The 27593-nt window shown below is 45.1% G+C and overlaps 1 pseudogene; it reads right to left on the bottom strand.

Annotated features, from left to right (window-relative positions):
* The window catches only part of LOC101428172 (cytohesin-3-like), a 152094-nt pseudogene extending 126668 nt beyond the window's left edge, over positions 1-25426 (bottom strand).
* Between the last annotated feature and the right edge of the window lie 2167 nt (positions 25427-27593).

Raw genomic sequence — 27593 nt, 5'->3', positions numbered from 1 at the left:
CGGACAAATGTCCATTCAAGTCTTTTGCCCATTTTTAATTGGGTTGTTTGTCTTTTTATTGCAGAGTGGTAGTATCTCATGGATATTAAATCCTTATTGGAAAAATGATTTCAAAATATTTTCTCCCATTGAATTGGCTGCCTTCTAACCTTTTGACAAAGTCCTGGGAAATGCAAACGTGTTTAATTTTGAGGAGGTCCTTTTTATCTATTTTTTCTTTTGTAGCTTGTGCTTGGGTATAAAGTCTAAGAAACCACTGCCTACTACAAGGTCTTTACAATGTTTCCCTATATTTTCTTCTAGTAGTTTTATTTTCCTGGCTTTTATATTTAGGTCTTTCTTCCATGTTGTGTTGTTTCTTGTATACAGAGTGAGATAAGTGTCCTCTTTCATTCTTTTGTTTGTGGATAACCAATATTCCCAGCACCATTTGTTGAAGAGATTTTTGTCCTTCTAACATGAACTTGGTAGGTTTGCCAAAGACCAGTTGGCCATAGAGGTGAGGGTTGATTTCTGGACTCTCAACTCTATTCCACTGATCAATGTATCTGCCTTTATGCCACAACCATTCTGTTTTGACCACTGTAGGTTTGTAATATGTTTCAAGGTCACACAGTGAAATTCCTCCCATGTCCCTCTTCTTTAGAATGCTTTCGGATATTCAGGTACACTTTTCTTTCCAAATGAATTTGGTAATTGCCTTTTCTATTTTTGTAAAGTGGGTGGTTGGAATTTTGATTGTTATTACATTGACTCTCTAAATCATTTTGGATAGGATTGACATCTTCCCACTATTTAATCTTCCAGTCCATGAACATGGAATGTCTTTCCATTTGTTTAGGTTTCATTGATCTCTTTTATCATTATTTTGTAGTTTTCTGCAAATAGGTACTATACTTTCTTGGTTAAATTGATTTCAAGGTATCTGTGTCCTTTGTTGCTATTTTAAATGGAATTTTTCCCAATTTCCTCCTCAGATTGTTCAATAATAGTATACAGAAACTCTCCTGATTTTTGCATGTTGCTCTTGTACTCTGCCACTTTGCTAACTCGTTTATTAGCTCAATTAGCTTTTTTGTAGACTTGTCAGAATTTTCTAAATATAGGATCATGTCGTTCACAAATAGAGTTTTATTTCCTCTTTTCCTACTTGGATGCTTTTAAATATTTTTTCTTGCCTAATTGCTGTAGCTAGAACTCCTCGCACAGTGTTGTATAACAATGGTGAGAGTGGGCATGCTTGTCTTGTTGCCAGCCTTAGAGGGAAAACTTTCCATCTCTCCACTTTGAGTGTGATATTGGCTGCGTGTTTTTCATATATGCCCTTTATAGTATTGAGGAATTTTCCTTTTATTCCTATTTTTCAAAGGCAGTGCTAATTCTCTCTTTATACCACCCCAAGTTCTTGACTTATAAAGTAGTAGGAGGTTCCACTAGAAGCCTTAGATAGGCATTATCCTCTAAGATTTATTTTGATTTTTTAAAATAATAGAGTCACTTATGGGAAGTGGATGTGGCTTAAGTGATTGGGCTCCCATCTACCATATTTGACATGCAGGGTTCGATTCCAAGGGCCTCCTGGTGAAGGCAAGCTGGCCTACATGGACTGCTGGCCCATCCAGTGACCTGGCTCAAGCGAAGAGCTGGCACAGCAAGACAACACAACAAAAAGAGACACAAAAAAGACAATAAGAGACACAGCAGACCAGGGAGCTGAGGTGGTTCAAGAGGTTAAGCATCTCTCTCCCAGTCCAGAAGGTCCCAGGATTGGTTCCTGGTGCCGTCAAAGGGGAAGACAAGCAGACACAGAAGAGCACACAAAGAATGGACCCAGAGAGGAGACAATGGGGGAGGGATGTGTATGTAGGGGAATAAATAAATCTTTAAATGTAAAAATAATCAGTGGGTGACAAATCAATATTTTAAAAAATAAAGTCAGTTATTATTTAAAGGGTCCAGTGTGGATTCTCAAATTGTCATCTCGAATCAAATACATATTCTTCAAAAAAAGTAATGCTACAGATACTATCTTGCTGCTTCCTGTTTTCATTGTTAATCTAATTTTAAATGTCTGTATGACATTCTATGTACCATCATTTTTTTATTAAATATATATATATTATGTTCATTGGCATTGATTTTAATATTTTATAGTGAAAAATTGTTTTGTTTTGAATACTCAGATATATTTTCTTTGTTGCCTTTGACTTTTATTGAGGGGAGAGTCTTAGAAATGATATAGCCAGGTCTAAAGATATGTCCATACCTATAAGGTAAATGCCTAGTGTCAAATGTCTAGGTAATAGTGGACCAAGAATTTGAATCTAAAACTGACTACCTCCAATGTTGCTTCATTATACCACATTATAACTGTTTGGGGGGAGCAAGAATTATCAATGTTGTATTTGTTGACAATGCCACTTTAGCTTTATTTTATGTGCTTAACTACCTGTTACTGTATGAATGAATACCATGGTCTAGTTAAAATGAACTGTGTTCATTTATAGATTCAAAAGATATAAGCTAAGTAAAAGGCTAACTTAAGGAAGAGAGATCATTAAATGAGAGAAACTACCTATAAATACACATCTATGTGTCTGGCAAACATTTAGAATAAAGACCTTTTTCTCACTGACACTTAGGTCATATCTCATTTCTAAGAAAACAAAATCAAACCAACAAGAACAAAACTCATTTTATGTACCACTTGTAAATAACAGAAGTCAGTAAATATATTCACTTCTTGATTCACTGAAAATAATGAAATTATTTTCATTTTCTGCATTTGTATGTGTTCTGTATTGGAGAACAGAAACTATTTTGAGTTAATTTTCTCATTTTTCCTGTCTCGCACAGTTGTTTTAATGAATTTGATTCTTGTGTAGAATATTAGTGGCAATATAATTCTATTTAAAAGACTTTATTTGTGGACATTTTAATTCTCAATTTTATACATGCTTATTGTTTTACTAAAACTATATTTTAGGCAGAGGTGTGCAAGTGTTCCAAGGCTAAGTAGTGGGAGTAATGATTTGTTGCTGAATATTGTATTCTGGAACTTACTTACGAGTTTGTTCGGAGAAAGACAGTTATTGAAGCTTTATATTGTCAGTAAAAACAATGAATCCATTATGTGGTGCAGCCTCTCGTTTCACCTGCACATTTGGTGTGCTAATTTACAAAGCAACATTAATATTTCTTTACGTTAATATTATATACAAATGTACTGACTTTAAAAAAAGTTATTAGCTTCAGTTTCCTTATGTATTCTATGCAGAATAAAGTAATTTATTCATTTTGCCTAATCGGGTATACTCAGCAAGTATCTGAAAGTCAGAAACTAAATAATTGGCTTTCTAATTCTAAATATGCTTTCTCCCTGGTCGGTTTGAGTTCAGCATGGCCATCATTCTTTCAGACCATCCACAGGACCTGAGTTTTATTGCTGAAACACATTTGACAATATTTTGGTGAGTGTTTGCTACTGCAATAAGATCTTTTCAGACTGTCGGATAATAGTCTCCTTTTGAACTAGCTAGATCTCTGGAGACAAATATGACTTCTGGAGAGATACCGCTGTTCTGAGGTTTTTCTAGTCAGAGAGTGAGGTCCGCCACATTTTCAACTTGCCCATGCTTTTGTTAACATTGCTCCTTCAGAAAGGGATTCCTGTAGCAGGGAGTAGACATTCATCATCATTTCTTCTTTGCTTCTTCCTTCTCTGTCAGATATAAACCATGGCCTCATAGGAATAAATAAGGAAGATGTACCAAGCAGTTTACAGAGTGCCCATCCCATGATGGGCAGCATTTCCACCAAGCCCTCGAAACTGTACTTTTTCTTCACAGTTTAAGGAGAAAAGGGTCCAAAATAGCAGGGCAAGAGATCCCATCCTGGCCAAACTATTCATGTCAAAGTTGGTGGATGGCAACTCCACACTGCCCACTAGGCATGGAGAGAAGAGAAAAGATTTTTTTTTTCAATTGTCCTTGAAATATCCTTTGGCCCATTTTTTTCCTCCATTATTATATCCAGTCAATTTTCATTGTCTCTTTAGCTTCTCTCTCTCTTTTGTAAATTGTGAAAATATATATAGGACATAAAATTTCCCATCCCAACTACTCCCAAGCATAAAATTCAGTAGGATTTAATCACCTCCACAGTGTTTTGTTCTCCTTACCACCATCCATTACCAAAACTTTTCCTCCACCCCTCACAGAAGCCCTGCACCATGCACCAACTCCCCATTTCCCCTGCCCCCTGTCCTGGGAATCTGTACTCTAATGTCTGTTTCAATGAATTTGCAAGTTCTAATGATTTCATGTAAATGGAATCATATAATATCTGTCTTTTCATGTCTGACTTACTTTACTCAACATTGTGTCTTCAAGGTTCATTCATGTTATACGATGTATGGCCGAATAATACTCCTTTTATGGATGAATAATATTCCATTGTACGTACATGCCACATTTTGCTTATCTAGTTACCTGTTGATGGATATTTGGATTACGTATATAAATCTGTTTTCTGTCATTTTAATGAGGTTTGGGAGGAAACTAAATGTCAAACTGAACATTTACACAGTAGTCAGTAAATGTGTAATTTTCTTTTGTGGTTATTGTATACATCCCATCCCCGCCCGCATGGCTCCCTTGTCTGTTTTATCACTGTTTTTCCTTGTTTGATTGGTGGGGGGTGGGGGCGGCCCCTCCTGTCCCGTCCTGGACGAATCACATGCAGCATCTCATACTTGTGGCGATCCTCTCCCTTAAGCAGGACTGCCTTTTGGGGGACACACAGAGGTATTTTTCAGACTTCTTTGGGGGTACAGATTGTCCCTGGGAGTGGGAGGTGACAATGTGGGCAGTGGGACTGGCCCAGCCCCTCCGTTAGCACGAATACTCTTGGGCCCCTGCGTTGCATCCACAGGAAGACCAATGGGGGTTGCCAAGGGGGACCGGGTCCCACAGACCTTACCTAGGAGGTGGTGAGGTTATCCTTTGATTGGAACCCCCTGCCCAAGCTACCCTCATGTCGCCTTCCTTGCCCAGGAGAAAAGGGCGGGTGGGGCTTAACCACCTGGGATAGCTTACAACTTCCAATCTCTGGCTGGGTGGGGGCAGGATGGGACAGGGTCAGATGTGACCTTCCAGACCCCTGCTGGCTGTAAGGGGTCTCCAGGCAGCCTGCCCTGCCGTCCCTGGCTCTGTGGCACAGCACCATCATAGAGCTGCATGGAGCCAGGGAAGGTTCTAGAGAACCATGCCATGTCCCCCTGGTCCAGAGATCCTCCAAGTCCCATGCAGCAGCTCCCTTTGTCTATCTTGGGCCCCCCTGCTCAGGGACAGCCCCTACCACTGGTTGGCAGGCAGCTTCTATGGCCGGGAGGCTGGCCCACCACCCCCAGGTGCCCCCAGCTTCCCCCAGCCATCCCCAGCTTTGGCCAGCCTTGACATGAGCCAGCTGCCCTCAGCCCTCCGAGGGGTCTTAAATGATTCATGGGGCCGCCTCCCTGGACGCCACTTGAGCAGCTGCCCTTCCCTCCCTTGGCCAGGTAGAGCCCTCCTGTCACAGCTGACATCCCTGCACGGCCTCCCAGCTCCCCCCTCCCCCAGGCCACATGGGGTAAGTTGAAGAGGGAATGCAGCTGCCCCCTGGGAAGGAGGGGCCAGGGCTCCTGGCTTGAACACTCCCAGGCCTGCAGCTCTCCCTCATGCTCCAAGTTTGCAGCCACAGCAAGGAAGGAGGGGGCATTGGAGGGAAAGAGGGGCAAGGCTGTGGAGGGAGAGGGGGAGAGGGGAAGGTGAGGAGCAAGGACCACTGGGGCAGGGAGGGGGTGACCAGGGAGGAGAAGGAGCTGGAGAGAACTGGAGGGTCTCCTGCTTTGGTAGTTGGTAGGAAGATTCCCCCTGTCAAGTATGGGGTTTCATCTCTCCATCCCGGCCTTCACCGGGTCCTGATATAGTCAGAGCCTCTCAGGCTCTCGGGGTCCCAGTGAAATCCTGAAAGGGAAGTGGCCTCTGAGGTCGGGGGCGGAGCTTCACCTTCGCCACTTCAATTCCTCAGGGGTCTCCCTGGTGAGGAAAACTCCAGACAAGCATCTTTATTGTCTGCCGAGCCTGGGCACCCAGTGACTTGTGCACGTCTGAGACAAGGAGCCTGGAATCTGTAAGAGCCAATGCCGATGGCCGCGTGGGCATGCCAAGGATTTTATTCTCCGTCGAGCTGAACTTTCCTGCTGGCCGTGTTTCAGTATTTGGCGTTTTAATTCCGGATAAGATGCCCCTCCAGGGAAAGATGTGTGTATTTTTATATTTCTGCATATTCCGCCTGTGGGCGAGAGGTGGGAATGAACCCCAGTGTCCAGAGGTGCCTCGTTGCTCAGAACGGATGTGCCTGAGCTTCCCTCCTTCATCTCATCGGGGGCTTTTATGAGTGGGTGGGGGGGTCCTTAGGGCCCCTGAGGTGTACGGGGAGAGGGAGGCCAAAGCGGGCATCGCTGCTCTTCCAGCCTGGAGATCTCCTCTTCTCACTGGGCCCCTGAGGTGTACGGGGGGAGGGAGGCCGAAGCGGGCAGCGCTGCTCTTCCAGCCTGGAGATCTCCTCTTCTCACTGGGTCACGTGGGCGCGTGTCCAGAGCTCAGCCCCTGGGGTTCGGCGAGGGGGGAAGTTCAGTTAGAACACTGGGCAAGCGCCATTCCATTCCATTCAGGTTTACAGCAAGGGGGGCGCAGAATCTTCCCCCCCCCCCCCCAAGGGCCTTTTCCAGCCTAGCAGGGCCCCTCCAGCTAGGCCCTTTCTCTGCGGGTTTATCCTGTCGTCTCAAATCTCAGTTCTTCTAAGCCCGCCTTTCTGCCCCCCAAACAACAGGCCCTCTCTCCTCCAGCAGTGGGGCCCCTGCCCCCAGCTCGGCCCTCATGAGGGGAGAGCAGGTCTCACGTGTGGTTTGTGGAAAAAAAACAGGGACCTTTTTCTGTCCCACGAAGGGGTGAAGCTTATGGGGAGGTTTTCGGTCAGTACCTTGGACAGCTCCAGGTAGAAAAAGGAAAAAAAAGCAGCTAGGGCCAGGGTTGGGACCACGGAGAGATTTGCATCTGAGACTTGTAAATGCCTGGCCCGGGCCACGTTATGTCTTTGTCAGGCAGGGTTCTGATTTGAACTGGGTTTGGGAGTTAAATTTTTGCTCCGTGTGGTGAACTTGAGCTCGAGTGCGGGCCAGGGAGGACAGTTGCTTTCCCCCACCCTCCCGGGGCCCTGCCTGCACAGCTTCTACCCTGGGGGCCCATTTCCCTTATACTATGGGCCACGGGGACTGACACGCAGATGCCCCCACCCCAGAAGCACACCTGGCAAGGAGTCTTGCTGTTGAGCATCTGTGCCAGGCAGCACCTCCTGGTGGGAAAGGCTACACGCGTTGCCATGGTAACCTGACCCTTCGACATTTCGGCATCTGTAAAATGGGGTGAGAGCACCCACCATGCAGGATGGCTCATGAGAGCAACTGGGCAAATTCATGGAAAGCATCGTGTCTTACGGACAGACGCCCACTAGTATTGTCGCTTCCTCCCTGATGGACTTGAACTGACACTTCCAGGAAAGGTGGCTCAAGTGCAGAGCCACTGGGCCTCACTCCTGTATGGCCAATCCTGGCCAACACAGCCCTGATGTGCCTGGAGCCACAGCCAGAGGTGCCGAAGATGCTGCACCATCCTCCTCTAATGTCCTCTTGAAGTGGAAGTGCAGGTGGAGCCTGGAAGCATGGCCAGGGGAATCCAAAAACCCAGCTCCCAAGACCCAGCCCCCCAAGACGCAGCCTCAAAAAACCCAGCACCCAAAGACCCAGCCTCCAAAGATGCAGCCCCCAAGACCCAGCACCCAAAGACCCAGCAACTGTTGACCCAGCACTTAAAGACCCAGCCCCAAAGACCCAGCACCCAAAGTTCCAGCACCCAATGAATCAGCCTTCAAAGACCCAGCCCCCACAGACCCAGCCCCCAATGACGCAGCACCCAAAAACCCGGCACCCGAACATGCAGCCCACAAAGATGCTGGGTGTCTGCAAGTCCTTGTGCCCCCAGCCTCCAGCCAGCCCCCAGCACCTGGAGAGCAGGGAACCCTGAAAAAAGGATAACAGTGCATGTAGAATTGGACTTCGGAGAGGCGACCTCGCACTCTTTTCTTACAATAAAAAAGTCACATCCCCTGGAAGGTGGAGTGTAGACTCCCTGTAACTATTCCTATTCTTTGTTGAACTTTTAGGTTGCCTAGAGCTTTTTGAGCCAATCATTTCTCCTGAGATTTTTACCCAGCACTCGATTCACAAAAGGTGGAGTGACTGAATCAAAGGGCATGAAACTTGGGATATATTTTCCAATTCTTTCAGCAAGGTGCTTTACCCAATGCCCTTTCCAGCATTGGAGATTCTTGTTAAGAAAAAAAAAGTGTTGGTAATTTTTTAGGTAGAAAACAGTATTTGATTTTTTATATCTAAAATCAGATTTTGTTTCGTTTTAATTTAAAGAGAGAGTCCTAGCTTTAGGGGGCTTTGGGGCCATGGAGGCCTGATTTGGCAGGGCTCTGCTGGAGCCTGCTCATGCCAGCTCTTCCAAACTCCATCTTCAGTGACTCTCTCATTGGCATGTTGAGATTAGTCAGGCTAGGAGCATTTATCACATGGGAATCAGGAGGAATATTTACACTAGGGGAATTTGTGTAATGCTCACACCATGGAAATCAGTGGGAGGAAGGCTGGCCTAGGGGCATAAGGAGGTCTGGGGCCCAGGCTAAGTTGGTCCAGGCTGGTGCCTTAACCAGATCTCCTCCAGCACCCTCAGAGGGCCTTTCCCATCCTACATAGAGGCAGAGATTGTGCAGGTCCCTGCTGTCCTTCCAAGGACTTCCCCTCCCGGAGATTCGGAGGGGGCTCTCTGAGACACCACTTCCTGGTGGTGTCAGTTCTGGAAGGCGCCTGGGGTGGCGATGGCAGGGTTGGGGGCTGGGATGTGGGCGAGGGGGAGGCCGAGCTTGGGGGTGGGGTGGCAGCCTGGTGCAGGGCTAGTTTCCCCCGAAGGATGACTCTCCTGGAGACCCAGAGACACCTAAATGTGAGTTCTAAAGACCAGGCATGGTGCACCAGGCCTAGGGGAGAATTCACACTTTGGATTTGATTATCTTTTGTTCTCCTCCTGTTTAGCAGAAGGATCTCTGAAGACCATGCGCTACTCTGAATTCCTTCCACCTCCTTCCTGCGGAAGCGTGTCCTGGTGGTGCGGGCCAAAAAGTGCATCGGGCCTCTGTTTCCCACCAAGTGTCCACGCGGGAAGGGGGCCTAAAGCCTCACCTTGGGTCACTTCCCAGGCAAAGCTTCCTTCTCTGGGGCATGGATTCCTGGAGTCTGGGCCACTTTACTTTTTCAGTCAAATTCTTTCGCCTCTGTGAGTTGTTGGGCTCTTGTTTTGTTCCCCAGTTGCAGGAAGAAAAGCGAGTCTAAGTGTTTGTTACTGCAGCAAATGAAACTGAGTTAACTCTCTTCCATGTCCGAGGTTCTTTTCAGCAACAGCTCGCCCAGATTTTCTTCCCTTTTCCTTTGGGTTGGAGGGGAGATTCTGGGATTCAGATACTCAGGGTGGTGCAAGGTAATTAAGACAATTTAGGATATGTAAGGAAATGAAAATCAACTGTGCCCTGACACTCAGCATTAACTACACTCAATGTCTTCTTACCTTTATAATTATATTAAGACAATAACTGCATAACTGATGTGGGCTATGGGTGGAAGGCTCTTTGTCTCTTCAGAGATAACTAAGTTGTTTGACTTGTGCGTGTGGAACGGTAAGAGGCTGCAGTCCTGCCCTTAGGGACTGGCAGCGGCTCCAGTCCCAGGAAATGTTTAACAATGCAAGGGCTATAAACTTTAAGTATTTAGGGGAAATGCAAAAACCAAATACGCTAAAGGCTTATCTAGAATGTCTGGAGTCCATGCTAAAAGCTTACCTAAGATGTGGAAGATATATGCTAATTGAAGCCTATTGAGAACTGAAACAAAGGGACCATTTGGCCTTTCCTTTCTGTATAAAAGACGTTTGAAAATCTTGTTCAGGGCTCGGGATTCAAACTGAAAGCTCCCGAGTCCGGCCGGCCGTCAATAAACCATTTTTCCTTCTCAAAATCATTCCTGAGTCCTGGCCTCTCTATACTCAAATAATTGAACTTCTCTTAAATTCCACAACATAACAATCTTAGATAATATTTACTGTTTTGAAAGTTTAGGATTAAATTTTTCCCTGCATTCTTTTTTCATTTAGTTTATAGCTTTTCTTCTTGCCAAAACTGTTTAAAAACACTATTGAATAGATATTTAAAGAGGCATTATAAAGTAATTGTTGAATATTTTAAATTGTCTTCAAATTTTTCCTTATTATAGGTAATGATTGAATTGAAATCTTGTATATAGGTCTTTGCATGAATGGTCATTGTGTTAAGATAGATTCTGAGTGAAGCATTTACATTTTTATTTACTTCTTTATTTACTGTGCTTTTATAATTGAGGTGAACTTAACCTAACAAAAAATTAACTGTTCTAAAGCAAAAAGTTAAGTGGCATTTAATAAGCTCACAGTTTAGGAATTTCCCAAACACCTTCATTGTCCCCAAATAGAAACCCTGAAACTTTTAGGCAGTAAGCAGTTACTCCCCATCCACACACCGGCCCCCGCCACCCCCCCCACCCCCGGCATCCACCATTCTGCTTTTTTCTCTATGTATTTACCTATTCTGGATATATCATATAAGTGGAATCACACCACTTGCCACTTCTTTAATGTAACATGTTTTCGAGCTTCAGCCACCCTGTAGCATTTATTCTTTTATATTCCCGAGTGCGGCGGCTTGCTCGGTCGGTAGAGGTGGGGTCTGGCTGCGGACGAGGGGTCAGTCCAGCTCTGGACGAGGGGTTGGTCCCACTTGGGACGAGGGGTCGGTCCCGCTTGGGACGAGGGGTCGGTCCGGCAGCAGACGAGGGATCGGTCTCACAAGGGGTTGCGCGGTTCGGCTGACGGGGTCGCCCGGCGAAGCCGGCGACGAAGGGGTCGCCCGGAGAAGCAGGCGACGAAGGGGTCGCCCGGAGAAGCAGGCGACGAAGGGGTCGCCCGGAGAAGCAGGCGACGAACTGGGGACAAGGGAGGCCAGGCCCTTGTCGGGGGCTCTCAGGACTGGAGGGCGCACGGCAGAAGAACTACCGCGGAGACAAGGTAAACAGTAAACACGCAAGTCCACTTTACTGAGGGAGAGGCAACAGTTTTATAGGGGCTGGGGAAGGCTGATTGGTCGAAGCCACGCCCTGTTCTGATTGGTTGCTGGCAAAAGGTCAGTGGGCGGTACTGGACGGGGGAGGGGTGGTGGTTAGGGATTGGCTGTCGCTGTTGCTGGGGGAAGGGGCAGGGTTTAGGGATTGGTGGCTGCTGTTGCTGGGGTGGAGGGCAGACTGGATTTTTCCGCCCACGCCTGGCTGTTGCTGCTCTCGGGGGAAGGGAAAAGGGCAGACTGGATTTTTCCGCCCACGCCTGGTTGTTGCTGCTGTCGGGGGAGGGGAAAAGGGCAGACTGGAATTTTCCGCCCACGCCTGGCTGTTGCTGCTGTCGGGGGAGGGGAAAAGGGCAGACTGGAATTTTCCGCCCTGCGCCTGCGCAGGGAGAAAGAAGAAGAAGGGTGCTGCCCCACAGGCATCGGGTGGCGCCATCCGGGAGGAGGGGCGGCCGCGGAAGCATGGCTGCCGAGAAGCGGAGACCCGAGGGCACTCTGTGCCCATGCCGAGCTCCCTTCAGGGGTGGCGGTGAGTCTGACCAGCCACCCTATTATGGGGGCAGCGGCTTGGCCTGCCGCGGCTGCTCCCCCGCCAGGCCAGCAAACCACACTTCAGCCCGACTGATGACCGCACCCGAGTAATGCTCTATCATATGTGTATATACTTGGTTAGCTATTAATCTGCTGATGGACATCTGGGTTGCTTCACCCTTTTGGTTACGATGACTAGTGATGCTCTGAACTTGTGTGTATGTATTTTAGTTTGAGTAGCTGTTTTCTATTGTTTCAGATATAATTCGAGGAGTGTTATTGCTGGATCATATGGTAATTGTCCATGTAACTTTCTGAGGAACTCCCCAGACTGTTTTTACAATGACTGAACTGTTTTACATTCCCACCAGCAAATTAGATGTTTTTGATAACTGATTCAGTCTCTATCTGTTATAGGTCTGATCAGACTTCCTTTTCTCAGTCAGTGTTGGTAGTGTGTGTGTTTCTAGGGATTTGTCCTTTTTATATAGGTTATCTAATTTGTTGGTGTACAGTTATTTACAGTATTCTTTTACAGTCCTTTTTATTTCTCTTAAGTTTTTTAGTGATACCCCCACTTTCATTTCTGATTTTGGTTATTAGTTTCTCTTTCTCTCTTCCTTTTGTTTTTGTTTCTTTCAAATGGCATCCATTGCTTTTATAATGAAAATAATGTCATTAATAGAAAATAGAGAACCTTATAAAATTAAAATTCTCTTATCATCTATAGATAATATCAATTAGGCTTTTTTGTTACTTTATTTTTTTATTTTTTCATAAAATTGTCTTTTTTTTAAGGTACATAGTTCACAAAAAATTTAAGAAGTTTCCACATACCCCACAACCCCCCACTCTCACGGCAACAACCTTTTTCGTTAGTTGGATGAAAAATTGCCAATTTTTGATGATCTTTGCAAATAATCAGCTTCTGTGTTTTTTATTTTCTCCATTGTTTTCCTATTGCCTATTTCATTCATCTCTGTTCTAATCTTTATTATTTGTCTCTTTCTGGTAGTTTTGAATTTGTTTGCTCTTCTTTTACTAGTTCCTTAGGTTTCTGATTTGAGATTGTAAATTCAATCTGTGCTTCCTCAGGGACTCTTTCTGTTAAGACTCTGATCAGAGCAGCAAACATGAGAAGAAAGCGAGCAAGTAAAAAGGTTCTCTGAGTAATGGGCAGCAAGATTAGCGAGATCTGCACATGCCCTTGTACAAAGCTAAGTGGGACTTCAAGCCTCGTAATCAATTACAGGAGACAAAACAAATGCTCTGTTCCAGTTTATCCTGTTGGGGTGCAAAGGTGGAGCGGTGAGCAGAGGGTTTTAGTTTGAAGGGTTAGCCAACAGGGCTTGATCCTCCCCTTTGCTTTCTCCTGAGAAAAAAACGTGGCTTCATAGTCTGGACAAGCTGAGTCTTTTGCTTTCCAAGGAGTTCATTAATGCCACCAACTGACACCTGCCTTGTATTCCTTTTTCATCCATTTCAAATTGGTCAGCTTACCATCTGAAAATGAGTCTCTGACATGTTTCAACAAAAATATCACTTCTTTCTAAGGCTGATTTGGAAGAATGTGGCTTAGATGGGAGGGCCAAGGGGACGTGCCAACCCCTACCGCCCACCTGGACCTTGGGACAGCCCAGCTAAGGGAAGGGTTGGGGCTTAAGACGGACCTTGACCCAGGGTGTCGCCTTCCACTTGCAGATTCGTTCCTTGTCACGTTCTCACGCACTCTTCCACACACTCTATCGCACACTTTCTCACATCTTCATCAAATTGTTTCCATCCAGTCACTCTTTTATACACTCCCGGTCACACTCGAGCTCCTGGTCAGATGGTTTGCCTGTTGCACTCTCCAACCCTATCATGCTACCTTTGCCAAAGTCTATTTTCTGGCTATTTCTGTCACTCTGTCATAGGATGTCTCTGTCATCTCTTCACACTCTTCCTCTTTTCACACTCTTCCTGTCACACCCTCGCACCTTGTCATTCTTTTTGGTCAGATTCATTCCCTGTCATATTTTTAAACACTATCACACTGTCTTTTTCACAATCTTTTTTAGGTCATGTTTTTCACTTCAGACACACACTCATTATGTTTTCTTTATCACCCCCTGCAGTTTTTTTTGCTTGTTGTTTGCTCTCTCTATCCATTCGTTGAGCATTCTTCTGCGTCTGTGTTTATTTTTATTTACCCCCCCCCTTGCAGCTTGCTTGTTGTCTGCTCTCTGTGTCCATTCCCCGCGTGCTCTTCTGTGTGTTTTTTTTTTCTTGTTTCCCTTTTGTTGCGTCACCTTGCTGAGTCGTCACTCCGTGGCACTTGCGGGCCTGGCAGCACTCCACGGAACCCATGCCAGCAGCTCTCCAAGGCGTGCAGGCGAGCCTGCCTTCACAAAGAGGATCCGGGACGCGAACCCAGGGCCTCCCACATGGTAGATGGGAACCCACCTGATTGAGCCACAGCTGCTTCCCACTCATTATCTTTGGTTTAATTCTGTCACAATCTCTTTCACACATTGTCATATCACACAGACTACGATATCCTGGTCAGATTTCTTGCCTCGTCACACTATGTATCCTTCATAATTTTTTTTTCTTAACAAATTTTATTGATGCTTATTAATAAAGAATAAATCTATCCAAAGTGTACAATTAATTGTATTCAATATAATCACATAGTGGTGCATTCATCACTTCAATCATTTTTAGAACATTTCCAATATTACAAATAATAATAATTTTATAATAATAATGAAGAGACAAAAAAGTTCATCACCTCTCAATCTCTCTATGCTTTCCTTGCTGGATGTAGCTGTTATTCTGTTTCTCTCTGTTTTGTAAAAAAGTCTTATATATGTAAAATTCATACTTTGCATGAGGTTTCACCATGTGATACAGTACCATGTTACATTTTTAGCTCTACTTTTAGTAAAATACAAGACCTTAAACTTACCCTTTCAACCTCTGTCATACCCAGATAATAGTTCCACTAGTAACAAACATTATGATGTGCTTTTATGATTTCTATTCCTTTCCAAAGATTTACAAATAACCATTTTACCTACTCTGCAAATAATAAACCTCAACTTTCCATTCTCTACCCTCATTCTGTTTTCTGGTGACCATTATTCTAATTATTTTTTTGTCTTTTTTTTTTTAATATTACGTTAAAAAATATGAGGTCCCCATAAACCCCTCACCCCCCTCTCCCACCTCCTTCCCCCACTCCTCCCCCCATAACAACAATCTCTTACATCATCATGAGACATTCTTTGTATTTGGTGAATACATCTCTGAGCACCACTGCACCTCATGGTCAATGGTCCACATCATAGCCCACACTCTCCCACAGTCCACCCAGTGGGCCATGGGAGGACACAAAATGTCCGGTATCTGTCCCTGCAGAACAACCCAGGACAACTCCAACCCCCGAAAATGCCCCCGCATCTCATCTCTTCCTCCCACTCCTTACCCCCAGCAGCCACCATGGCCACTTTCTCCACAACAATGCCACATTTTCTTCGATTACTAATCACAATAGTTCGTGAATAGAATATCAGTAAGTCCACTCGAATCCATACTCTATTCCTCCACCTGAGGACCATGGAATGGTTGTGTCCACTACACATCTATATCAAGAGGGCCTTAGATTCCACATGGATGCTGGATGCAATTATCCTGCCTTTAGTTGTAGGCACTCTTGGCTACCTGGTGTGGTGGTTGACCTTCTTCACCTCCATGTTTGCTGAGTGGGGTAAGTCCAATAAAATAGAGTATAGGAGCTGAAGTCTGTTGAGGCTCAGGGCCTGGCCATCACATGCTCAGTCCAGAGATACAGGTCCCCTGGGTATACATTAAACCCCAGCACCAACTACACTTCCAGTAAAAGTAACAGAAGAGGCTTATGAACAAAGATCACATCTGAGTCCAGCTCCATCACACAGAAACACAAACTCCAAAGTAGGGCCACCTGACATAGCACTGAACTCCATCTGCCATGACGATAGAACCTGTGGGTCTCTGTAGCCCTCAGAAGAACCAATACCTGGGGTTGTATCTCCTTCATAATTTATATGTCACACTGTCTTACATTCAGTCTCTGCACTGTTTTCCTATCTAACTCTATCTCTATCACTCTATCCTTCATACTGTCTATTACACTCTTTTAAACTCTCTCCCTGTCACATCCCCTCTGTCACATATTCTCTTTCACACTCACTCTTTGTTACACTCTTGCTGTCTGATCTATTTTCTGTCACAATTTCTCTGTGTCACCTTTTTTCTGTCACATACACTATTACCCTGTCTCTCTCAAACTCCCTCAGTCACACTCTTTCTCTGTCAAATCTTAGCTTTGCCAGACTCCATCTCTGCTATTGTTTCTCTACTACACTCACTTTTTGTGGCCTGCTTTTTCTCATGCTCACTGTATGCTACTTTTTGGTCTGGTTCTCTCCTTGTCATACATTCTCTCTTATATTTTTTACTGTCACATACTGTCATTCTCTCTGCATCACATTTTCTTTCTGTAAAATGGTCATTGTCTCTCTGCACCTCTCCAATCTCTCTCACTTTCTGTCATACTCTATTCTTGTCAGATTATAGGTCTCTGTCAAACTCTGTCACCTAATGTCTCCCCTATCTATTAAATTCTCTCGCTGACTCCGTATTTCATTTTCTCTTCCGCACCCACACATCCTGTTTCACATTTTTGTTCAGTTGCTCCCTGTCACACTTTCACAAACTCTCACACTCCCTGTTACACTCTCTCTGTCACAAGCTATTTGTGTCACACTTTCTCTCAAATTCAGTCACCCTGTCTTTCACACTGTCCCTGATACATCCTCCCTGTCACCACACTGTCTGTTTCACACTCATTTGCTTATCTTGTTGTCTGATCCACTTTCTGGAATAATTTTCCTATGTCACATAAGCTCTCTGTCACTTCTCCCTGTTACAGTGTCTTTCTCAAAATCACCGTGAGACACTCTGTCTCACTCAATTTGTTTCAATTTGTCACATTGCAATCTTATTCATTATTACTCTCTATCAGATTGATTCTTTCATATACTCTGATTCACTGTATTACATGCATGCCTGTCATATTAATTCTGTCACACACTCTCTCTTATATTCCTATGTCACTCTATTAATATCTCAATCACACTCTCTCACACCTTATCTCTGTTACACCATATTTTTGTCGCACTATGCCAGCGTGTCTCTGTCACTCTCTCTGCATCAAACTCTCTGTCACCCTCCGTCTCTAACTTTCTCAATCACACTCTTTGTTCAGAAGCATTCCTGGTCACAGTCTCACACACTGTCACACTCCCTCTCTGCGTCATTGTCTGTGAAGTTCATCCTGTCATACTTTCTGTCTCCCCCTATCTTTGTTAGACTTATTTCTGTCCCTGTGTGTCACGCCTTCTCTCTGTCAGTGTCATTGCCTTTGGCATGTCCCCTTACAGACCGCAGCTTTGAGACAGAACCTGCCCCTAGGGCCTAATGGGGCACTGTAATCATCACGGCTTTTGAGAACTGCGGGAACCAAAAGTCTTGTTAGATAACAGTGGGCTAGAGGCGGGATCAGGATGGGCAAAGGGAGGCCCCAATCCCCCAGTTGCCAGTGTCACATCCTGCAGTGCATCCCCTGGGCAGGGATCAGAATGTACATTCTCAACTACTGAGGACTCGAAGGAACAGGGGAAATCGCTCTGGAGGGCCGCCAAGAACAGGGCAGCAGGGCACCTTCAAAGTGCGTGGGGAGTTTAGGGAGGAAGGACGGCATGAACCCTGATGGGGGAGAAAGAAGAGCTGATTGTAGATCAGGAGACGTGGGGGTTATTCCTGACTATCGCACCAAGGGCTAAAGCTTGCAATTGAAAAACAGAACCTCCCAGGGACTCAGATCCCCATCTGCAAAATGGGGATACTGACAGCAACCCACACATCCATCAAGTCGCAGGGCAGGCCTGTGTCCTGACTGGAGCTAGACTTAAGGAGCAATGGGGCAGTGGGGAGAGACCCCTCGGGAGAGGTGCTGAGAGCGAGCGCCAGAATGTGGGGCAGGAGAGGCAGGCCAGTGCCCCGCGGACACCCGGCTGTCATCACTTGTCACCCCTGCTCCCCTGTGGGAATGGGTGGGGCTAAGGAGGGTGAAAGGAGCGTGAGTGGGTCAGCCCTGTCCTGCTCTAGACACCTGCCGTCTGTCCTGCCCTGCCCTGCTCTGCCCTGTCACAGAGTTCTCAAATGGTCAGACTTTTCTATGTAAGTAGCAGCTTTAAACCGATGTCAGCTGCCTCCTAACAGAACAGACCAGAAAGCAGGGTGCAAGGAGCAGGCCACGCTCACTGCCCTGCACCCCACTTCCTGCCAGGATGGTATCACCACATCAGAAACCCTGAGTCCAGAAGGCTTAGGGCATCTGCAGAAGATGAACCCGAAGCTCTGGGAGTTTAGGAGACTTGTTCGGGGTCTCCGTGGTTCCTGGCAGGGGGATAATGAAACCTCACCCTCTGACTCAGCTCAGTGCCCTGCCACTCAGCTGTAAGTCTAAGTGAGGAATCTCTGGACATGGAGTTTGTTCAGATGAACACAAAGGGAAGTAGCAACTAGCGGAAACAGATTCAGAAGCTCAGAGCTAAAAGGGCCTCATGGACCAGGTGGGGAAACTGAGGCCCAGCAGCTAGAGCACTCGGTTCACAGAGCATCTTGTTGGAAGAGCTTGTTCAAGGCCCTGCCAGCCCACCACCCAGGGCTCTGCCCTGTCCTTTATGCCGAAAGCCTCAGGTGTTAGTAGAAGCTGTTGACAGCCAGCTCAAGTGTTGCAAATTCCAGAGACAAAGCGAGGAATGGATAGACATAGAGCACTCAGTGAGGGCCTGGCACAAAGGAAGCTCCTGAGTCCAGCTCATAGATGCTTGCTTTTCCTGGCTGGAGCTCCCCTCTTCCCATAACCGGCCACTTGGCACTCACCAGCCTCCTCGCCCCACTACACTCTGCTATCCACAAAATTCATGCTTCCTCAGGACCTTTGCATATGCCATTTTCTTCTCCCACATGGTTCTTTCCCTCTCTTCCTGGAAGTCTCTGCTCACACTCCCCCAAATCTAGGTTTTCTCTCTAGAAAAGAATTATCCTCCCACCCCAAACTCACTATACTGCTCACCCTCTGACTCCAGATGGTCTTGCTGATTTATTACTTCTCTGTCTTCCCTCACTACAGTGTCACCTCCGTGAGCAGAGCTTTTTGTATTTGTTCAATGTCATAGCCCCAATGCCTAGAATAATGTTTGACATATAGAGGCTCTCATTAAATATTAGGTGAAGAAATGAATCACAGCCAGTGCAAGGCACTGCAGGGAACATGCACTGCTCACCCAGCCCTGTGTGCCAATGTCTGACACTCTACGATATTGCCATTCTTTTCTTTGTCATTTTGTGTTTATTGGTTTTTATTCATAAACAGTGTATACTCATCAAGCAAAATCTCCTCCTTCCCCCTCTCACCATCCTCTGGTAACCTCCAATCTACTGTTTGACTCTGCAAATTTGCTATTTGTAGAAATTTCATATCACTGACATCGTACCATAATTGTCCTTCGCCTTGCTTATTTCACTGAGTTTATTGTTTTCAAGGTTTGCCCATGTTGCAACATGTCTCAGAATTGCATTCCTTTCGAAGGCCAAATAATACTCTGTTGTATGTAGGTACTACCTTCTGTTATCCATTCATCTATGGGTGGACGCTTGGCTTGTTTGCACTTTTGGCTCTTGTGAATAAGGTTGCTGAGGACATGGGGGTACAAGCATCTGTTTGAGACCCTGTATTCACTATCTTTGGGTATGTACACCTGAGATTAGAACTGCTGAGTCAGAAGATAATTTTGCATTTAAGCTTTTGGGGAACTACCATATTGCTATACATATACTAATCTATACTTTTAAAAATTTCATTAATTTCCCCTTCAAAAGCAAGAAATGATGGAACTATAAAGACAATCAGATAAATTCCCAATGGCAATATTAGCATACCTCTCTTAGTAACTGAGAAAACAAGCATATAAAAAATTCAGTAGGGATAGAGGAAGTTGACCAATGCAATAAAAATGCTTACGCAAAAGTACTCTGTACCTAAGCACTGTACAATATATTCTTTAAAATGTACATGGACCATTTACAAAAATGAACCATGTGCTAAGACCTAAAGCAAATTGCCAAGTAATGAAATCATACAATATATGTTCTCTGACCAGAGGGCAATTAGGCAAGAAAGAAAGGAGTAACCAGAAAACTTCAAAATATCTTAAAATTAAGGTAGTACTTCAAAACAAACTGTGGACAAAGAAGAAATCACAGTGGAAATTAGAATAAATTTTGAACGGAATGATTATGAAAATGTTATACCTCAATGCTTGTGGTAGCTAATAGCAGCTAAAGCTGCACATAGAGGGCAATTTAGACCTTAAATGTGTATATCAGAAAAGAAGGAAGGCGGCAGATCAATGATCCATCCATCTTAAGGAGAAACAAGGACATCTCACGCGAAAAAAGAACAGCGAATGAACACCCCCAAGGGAAAAAAAGAAATAATAGAAGGGAGGGGATAATAAAAATAAGTGCAGACGCCTTTGTTAGGAGCACTTCTTAGCAGCAATAGCCTTCACTGTCATACAATCCAATTCGCCAGAACCTAATCCCCTGAACACATCAAGCTGCAGAAAATGTGGTTATGTATTCCTAACATGCAAGAATACTATTGTTCAGGAAAGGGAGAGACAGTACTGGTGACCATTAAGTCTCTACCACAGATATGTTAGCTGGGAACACCTATTAGACACCCACATGGAGACGCTGAGTCTGAATAGAAGAGTCAGGAGCTTAGGGAGTGGTTTAGGCTGCAAGTGTGGATGTGGAAGTCAGGAAACCACCACACAAGGCAGGATCATGGGGGAGCACACGGAGAGACGGGAAAGGGGGCCAACACTCAGAGGCTTCGTGTAAATTCCCAGCATAATAATGAAATTAACGGGAATTTCGATTTTTAAAACCCTGTACAAAATGGCCCTCGGTGGTGAGGCTGTTCCTTTTGACCACAGAAGTATACGAAACTATTTCCCCTCACCCTTTCAAGAGTAGAGATTATTATTTTTAAAAAATAGATGTTACCAATTTGGTAGGAGAAAACTCTAACTTTATTTTAGTTTTTAAATTCCTTTTGAGATCCAGCCTTTTTTTTCTTTTTTATTGGCCAATTGCCTTTCCCTTTGGTTAGATGACTATTTATATGATTTGTCCCTTCTTGTATTATGGTCATCTTTTTCTTATTGATTCACATAGGTTCTTTAAATGTCGACAATATTAACCTTGTGTCTACTATATTTTAAACTATTTCCCCAATTTGTTGTTGGCCTCCTGTTTATGGCTGTAAATTTTATAGGTTCAAATCTATCACTTTACTTTTATGATTTGTTCACTTGTGTTTACGATTTGAATAGTTTTTCCTACCCTCATGTTGGAGAAATTTGTATCTATTTTTCTGCTAAATTGTTAAAGATTCCTTTTTATATATAATTATTTTATCCATTGTAAGTGTTTTGATATGCGATTACCTCTGTAGTTCACTATAAACATTTGAACACTTTGTCACTTAGTAAAACAGAGTGGAGTTTTTCATTTGTTAAGAAATTTCATAATTAGCCAAATGTCAGAATCAAAGTTAGGTGAGCTTGTTTGTTTCTCCAAACGATGTTCAGGTCTGGTGAAGACACCAAGTGTGTAAAATGTTCAGTTTAGTACAAGTGAAAAGAGGCTGTACTAGAATTATAAAACCATTCTTTTTAAAAAAATTTATTTCTCTCCCCTTCACCCCCTGTTTTCTGCTCTCTGGGTCCATTCATTGTGTGTTCTTCTGTGATTACTTCTATCCTTATCAGTGGCACCGGAAATCTGTATTTCTTTTTTTGCTTCATCTTGTTCTGTCAGCTCTCCGTGTATACGGCACAATTCCTGGGCAGGCTGCACTTTCTTTCTCGCTGGGTGGCTCTCCTTACGGGGCGCACTCCTTGCACTTGCGGCTCCCTATGCAGGGGACACCCCTGCGTGGAAGGGCACTCCTTGAATGCATCAACACTGCGCGTGGCCAACTCCACACGGGTCAAGGAGGCCTGGGGTTTGAAACTCGGACCTCCCATGTGGTAAGCAGATGCCCTATCCATTGAGCCATGTCCGCTTCCCTTAAAACCATTCTTAAGCTTAAGCTGCTAAGAAATAAAAAGTATAACCTTTCTAAAATACCAAACAAGTCACTCCTGCCCCCACTTCTGTGGATCAGCCTGTGAGGGCATGGACTTGCAGGAGAATATCAAGTGAATAACTCCTGCCCCAATTCTGTAAATCAGTCTATGAAAACATGGCCTAGTAGAAAGATGTCAGTCGAGTGACTCCCCCCACCGCTCCTGTAAATCAGTCCCCAACCTTGCAGCTGCATTCTGACTCTGGAATCACCCTCCTCTCAAAATTCCACCTAGCAACACGTTAGCCAATGAGAAAAGTTATGCTGATCCCTCCTGAAATCCCATATAAACCTATGAAACTAACAAACAGGGCTCAGAATGTGGAGCCTGACTCTCCTCTGGCCCCACAAATAATAAATCTGCTCCTCCACCTCTCTGGAGTGCCGTTGTTGGGTCTTTCTCCAGTTCAGAACTCCTGGCTTTTCTGCAAAATTTGTTTACCTGACCAGGAAACCCAACAGGGCTGGCCCTTTGAGCCTCTGGTTTTGGACTGGCCGACATGTAGAACGCCTGCCTCCAGGGAAAAGGTTCCATTTCCTGAACTCTGTATTAAGAGAATCACATCCGAAACCATATATATTTAATGCTTTGCTTTTCAGAAAGTATGAGTGGGGCAGATAAATCTCCACCTGGAAGAGCTCACAGGTGCCACCACCTGGAGTGCCCCAGAGCCACTCCACAGTGGCTGTTGCCCAGAAGGGGCCACCTGGCTCCCTGACCTGGGGCCAGACCAGCTCTGCTGAGCTGCATGTGGCCCCCAAGCTCTTCCCTTTTGGTGCTGCACATTTCTTGTTTCAGTGCACAGTATATAAATATGCATGCAGGAGTTTGATTTATAGCTGCCATTCTAAAAATCCTACTTTTGGAAAGTATATTCCAATATAATTTCAGAATACAAGAAGCTATAGTCCTCTATATTGGAGAAAAATTTCTTCATTAAAAAGTGGTAGCTTTTCCTATCCTTTTTTGATATACACAGCAGCTTCTAGGATGGCCGCCACCACCACTGCCCAGAGAAGCATCAGATGGCCGAGCTTCCATCCACACAGCGAGTCCCGGCTGCACAGCTGTGTGGATGGGGGAGACAGTAGGCTGCCACAGGTGCAACTGGGATGCTCTCTGCTGTCACACGCTGTGGGTGCTGAGCTGGGCGGCAGGTTGAGAACATGTGGGAATGGTCCTAGCGAACGGGCCATGTAAGGCTTCAGAGCACTCAGTGTGGTTCTTGAAGCTCGAGCCCACAACAATCATCCCTGCAAATCTGCGGGCATCCCACAGACACCCCTGCCTCCTGCTGAGCCTCGGGGTAGAAGCTGCCTGTGGACGTGTGTCCCCGTGTCAGGGGAGGACACGGCCGCTCGTGGCTGTGGAGTTTGGGGCTCCAAGCTGACCTGCTCAGGCCAGGAAAGCTACACTTCGTATTGACGAGCGTCGGTTTCCTCGTCGCCAGCATGTCAAAGATGGGGTCCCTGCTGGTTCTGGCATTGCTGGATTGCGTCCACTCCTCCTTCTCCTGGGTGAGATGCGGAGCACCACGTGGCTGCTGAGTCCTGAGTCCTCTGCTTCTGTCTTCCAGGCTTGGATAACTTGCCCTTTGTGGCTCGGGGTATGAAGCTGAAACAGTTGGGCTCACGCAGGTCTTGCAGTTCTCTTATGCTGAGGGTTTCCAGCGAGTTGCCCTGCCTGGGCTCCTTACCTGGTGTGTGTTTGAGGAAGTAGGGGCGGTAGAGGGACAGGATGAACCAGCAGCCCTTCCAGGGCTCCACTCGCCCCCGGGCGTCAGGAGCCAGCCCCCGGGTTCAGGATGGAAGAACATGTGCCTCAGGGCATTGCCATTGTCCTCTGGGCTGTAAACGGTTCGTGTTGAACACTTTGATATAAATTCTGCAGCCCCTGCTCAGGCAGGTCCCTGCCCTCGTGGGTGCCCTGCTCCTGGGGCCTGAGCGCTCGGCCGTGGGCTTGTCCCGCACGATGTGGTTGTGGAGGCTGGTGTTGAGCAGGATGAGGTGAAGGACAGTGTGGAGCACGTGTCTGTGGGCTGGAAGACCTCGGGGTGACACGGGGAGCAGCATGCCACCAAGGCCTCCATCCTGCCATCAGTGCTCTGAGTCTCCCCTGGATGTCAACAGCTCCCCAACATCTGCCTTAGTCTGGTACCAGGTCGAGCTCAGCAAACGCGTGGAGCTCCATGGAGGCCTGAAGAACCTGAAAGGGAGATCCGTCCCTTTTGCCCACCGAGTGCCAGATGAGGGTCTTCTGTAGGCTTTCTTTTCAAAGGAACCGGGCTACGTCTTCTGGGGAACGCTGCAGCAGGTCATTGTTCCTTTAGAAAATGAATTCCCTTTTTGGGAGCCGCATTGAATTTCTTTCTTCCCATAACAATTTGTTTTTCCTCTGAGTCGTTTTGCTCTCCTCTACAGAAGTTAGGTTGTCAATCTCTGCCACCACTTCTGCAGGTTCACACTGCAGCCTATCAATGTCATCCATAAATTCCTTTTTTCTTCAACAAATGCCTCAAAGTCTTTCCCTCTCTTATTTTAGCATTTTTATTGTATTTTTGGAAGATACAAAGATCACAAAAAATTTTACATTAAAAAATATAAAAGGTCTCATATATCCCACTCCCCGCCCCACCAATCCTGCCACATCAACAACTTCTTTCTTCAGGGTGTCTCATTCATTGCATTTGTTGACTACATTTTGGAGCACTGCTGCCTCACATGGATAATACGTTGTAGTTTACACTCTCCCCCAGTCCATTCAGTGGGTTGTGGCAGGATATATAATGTTCAGCAACTGTCCCTGCAATATCACTTAGGACAACTCCAAGTCCCGAAAATGCCCCACATCACATCTCTTCTTCCCTCTCCCTGCCCTCAGCTACTACGGTGGCCACTTTCTGCACATCAATGCTACATTTTCTTCTCTTACTAGTCACCATAGTCCTATAGCAGAATGCACTCGAATTTACATTTTATTCACCCAGATGAGCTTCTGAACTCAGGCATATAAACAGCCTCTAGACAACCAGCATGCCAACCCACAAATGTTGCTCTTCCTGTGTGGGTGACGGAGCCAACCACCAACAAGCGCCTGGACTTCTGCAGTAGCATGTGTCCTACTGCAGGTGGACGTGAGCATCATGGAAGCCAGAGGTAAGGGCGATGGATGTGCACCCGCCAGGCTGGGTGGGAGAAGATGCACAGCGTGAAGGCCAGGCCTTTGCAGAAGTCCCCACTGCAGGTGGCAGTACGACATGAGAGCACAACAACCAGGCCCGGCAGAGCGGCCGCCATTTAGAACCCAGCACCTGCCTGCCACCGTCTGCATGCCTCGTCGCCCCGGGCCTCTCCCCCATCCTCTGGTCCGTGCTCTGCCAGCTGAGACTCTGAATGTCACTTTCCATGGACTTAAAATTTTAAATCCAAGTATGGAGCTCATTGAAACCAATGGAAAAGTTTTCCCCTCTTTGATTAATACCCCTGGATAAAATTGTGAAATGAGTGAAATTAGAACTTGGCATTCCTTTCTGTTCTCTACCTTCTTGAGTCCCAGTCATCGTGGCCTTAAACGTCCTACCTGGATCCTCAGGCTCCCTACAAAGGCAAATCTTGGGTGCCCTGATCAGCTCTAGATAATTTCCAGTACCCTCCCATTCTCCAGATTGCACCTTTACTATATCCTGTCGAGCCTCTTAGTGCAATAAGATTATTTAGTCAAAGTGTGGAAATTGTCTGTTGACATAAATTAGGACACAGAAGTTATGTTTTTCCATGTAGGTCAACAGGTGCTTAATCTTATAAACACATTCAGCTGTAAATAAATTTCTAAATGTATTGCCCGTCACAGGAAATATCCTTCTTTAACAGAGGCCTTTTGGAAAAAATTTTTCCTCGTAGTTGAATAAAATAGTGTGTGCATGTGTGTTAGTGTGTGTGCACGCCCTCATACATGCGTGTGCGTGTGTGTTCAGTCGGTTGATCTGGTCTAAATTCGGCTCCTCTGCTGCTCACTCTCTCTTTTTCCTATGGGCATGCTACATCATCTCCCCAATAGCCATAGATTAGCAACAGAAACTGCCTTCCCTACTCATCGGTGTTCTCTGGTGAAAAATTAATTGGCGTCTTGGAAGGTTCTTTGCAAACTGGAAAATAAACAAAACTATTTCTCTTACTGCAAAGGAATAATTGCAGTGGTCAGGTTTTTTCAATGGAGCAGGTCAGTCCTGCGGTAGTTTTGAGAACCAGGGCATTGCTGAGCCCTTTGAGTCACACGGGTGCTGTCTAGCCTCTCAAGCCACTGGTCCTCTTGACGATGCAACACGAGCTAAATTCACGTATAGTTTCCTTTCTGTCAAAGTTGAAAGCAATTTGTGTGAGCCTTTTCTTTGACTTCAAGATATGCTCTCAGCCTCCTCTCCCCCCAGGAAAAGATCTAAAAACACAAAACACACCTTTAATAAATCCACTTTCTTCTTGCTTCCCAGCCTGGTTCTCAAGGAAGCCCCAAATTCCATGGAAGATGTCATCTCATTTATTTCCAGGATTTTTTTTTTTGTTTAGTAGAATGATATGAATTCTGTGATGATATACATGTTTCCTCTTATTTAATAATGTGTTATTTATGTGATCTTTGCTATTTTCAGGAGCTTTGGCAGATTAATATTCTCTTTAAATGTGAAGTAACCATTGAAAAATATCCTTTTCAAATGATTACATAGTTTGAAATAGTTACTTCATTGGTTTTAGAAGGCACTATACTGAAGAACAGATTAAGACATATAATTAGTAGCCCATTGTTCTTAGTTATTTGAAATTAAAATATTATCACTGGCAGGCTGCTGGCTGGATTATAAAAATTATTTTTACATATTGAGTAATTTCTTCAAATACATTCATACAAGAAGCGAGCAATAAAAATGAAATGAAAATAGAGGCCTGCCCTCTTCATGGCCATGATTCATGGAACCCTTACTACTCTTGGATTATAGCTTGAAAATCATTGGTTCTGACCAATATATTGAGATCACCCTATGCTTTTCTCATTGTGCACTCAGGAGAGCTATCAAAATAGTTCCATATCACAAATACCATAACTATTTACCGACCCATATTTTATCAAAACAAGCCTCGTCATCCATGTAAAGGCTTATAATTTATCATGGTCATGATTTTGCCTTTTCACTCACTTCCACCACACGTCCTCTCAAATTTCCCTGTGGTTTGTGGTAATAAAATAATTGAATGATGCAACATGCAATCTCACCTTGTTAATTTTTTCCCCAAAGCAATTGAAATCACATTTTAAAATTTTAGAAGTCTCCTATAAATCAGAACTTGCTTTTAATACTTACAACAGTGATAAAAAATAAGTAATCTTTATCACAAACTTCCTGAGAGAGATCAAGGTACAGAAATTCTCAGGGATAAAGAAAAGAACGGAAAATTATAATCAACATAGATT

This window comes from Dasypus novemcinctus, unplaced genomic scaffold (assembly GCF_030445035.2).
Source record: "Dasypus novemcinctus isolate mDasNov1 unplaced genomic scaffold, mDasNov1.1.hap2 scaffold_207, whole genome shotgun sequence".
NCBI classification, from domain to species: Eukaryota; Metazoa; Chordata; class Mammalia; order Cingulata; family Dasypodidae; genus Dasypus; species Dasypus novemcinctus.
The sequence above is the reverse complement of the archived record's forward strand: the minus strand, read 5'-3'. Positions and strand labels throughout refer to the sequence as shown.